A 1,725-nucleotide genomic window follows, 5' to 3' on the forward strand; every position below is an offset into this window, starting at 1 on the left:
ATCTGGCTTTAAACCTCTTGTTAGCACTGAAACTGCCCTGCTGAAGGTCTTTAATTACATTTTCTTAACCACTGATACCGGTGATTCTGTGCTGCTTGTCCTGTTGGACCTCACAGCTGCCTTTGACACCATCGACCATGAGATCCTCATTGCTAGGTTGGAGCAGTGGGTGGGCATCACAGGGTCAGCCCTCAATTGGTTCAGATCTTACCTCACTGACAGATCCTTTTGTGTCTACATCAAGGATTTTAGTTCTGCAGCGGCAGAGCTTAAATGGGGGGTTCCGCAGTGGCCCATCCTGGGTCCCCTCCTATTCTCTTTATACCTGCTGCCGCTTGGTGCTATTTTCCAGAAACACAACATGCCCTTCCACTTCTATGCCATTGACTGTCAAATTTACTTCCCCCTAAGACACAATGGCACATGCTCTATTCAACCTCTGATAGATTGCCTGGCTGACATCAGGGACTGGATGGCTTTAAACTTCTTAAGTTTCAATGAAAAGAAGTCTGAAGTCATGTTATTCCCTCCCAATGACACGATCACAAACCACTGCATCGACCTCTCCGCTCTAACCCTGTCAGAAAAACAAAGAGTCACTAATCTGGGAGTGATAATGGACTCTTCCCTGAAACCTAACAGTCACGTAAACATGATTGTTAAATCATACCATACCATACCATACTATACCATACCATAGCATACCATACCACTTTATTTATAAAGCACTTAAAACAGCAACAAGGCCAACCAAAGTGCTGTACAGACAAAACAACAGGTAACACACAAAGCAAAATACAAAATGAGGTAAATCAGAATATAGACAAAAAAAAAAAGATGCAGATAATGACGACAAACCAGTGTAGAGCATACAGGATCAAAACACAGATCATCTTGTGTTGAAAGCTATTGAATAGTAGTGAGTTTTTAAACGGGACTTGAAAACCGAGAGGGAGGGGGCCTGTCTGACAAGCAGAGGTAACTCGTTCCAGAGTCTTGGTCCTGCTACAGAGAAGGCCCTGTCACCTCTGCGCTTAAGACGAGTTCCTGGAACTGTGAGGAGCAACTGGTCCGCTGACCTCAGGGAGCGTGGTGGGACATACGGTTGTAGCAGATCAGAGCGATAAGGGGGGGCAAAACTGTTCAGTGATTTGTAGCTACACAGGAGTATTTTGAACTGGATTAGAAAGTGAACCGGTAACCAGTGCGTGGGTTTTCTCCGGGTACTCCGGTTTCCTCCCACAGACCAAAAACATGCATGTTAGGCTGAGTGGTAACTCTAAATTGTCCCTAGGTGTGAGTGAGAGAGTGAATGGTTGTTTGTCTCGTTTGTCTCTATGTGGCCCTGTGATGGACTTGCGACCCATCCAGGGTGTACCCCGCCCCTCGCACAGTGATTGCTGGACATGGGCACCAGTGACCCCCGTGACCCAAAATGGAATGAACGGGTAAAGATAATGGACGGATGGATATATATATGTACAGGTCCTTCTCAAAAAATTAGCATATTGTGATAAAGGTCATTATTTTCCATAATGTAATGATAAAAATGAAACTTTCATATATTTCAGATTCACTGCACACCAACTGAAATATTTCAGGTCTTTAATTGTTTTAATACTGATGATTATGGCATACAGCTCATGAAAACCCAAAATGCCTGTCCCAAAAAATTAGCATATTTCATCCCACCAATGAAAGACAAGTGTTTTTAATACAAAAAAC

This window comes from Nematolebias whitei, chromosome 4 (genome assembly GCF_014905685.2).
Source record: "Nematolebias whitei isolate Nwh7 chromosome 4, NemWhi1, whole genome shotgun sequence".
In the NCBI taxonomy this organism is placed as follows: Eukaryota; Metazoa; Chordata; class Actinopteri; order Cyprinodontiformes; family Rivulidae; genus Nematolebias; species Nematolebias whitei.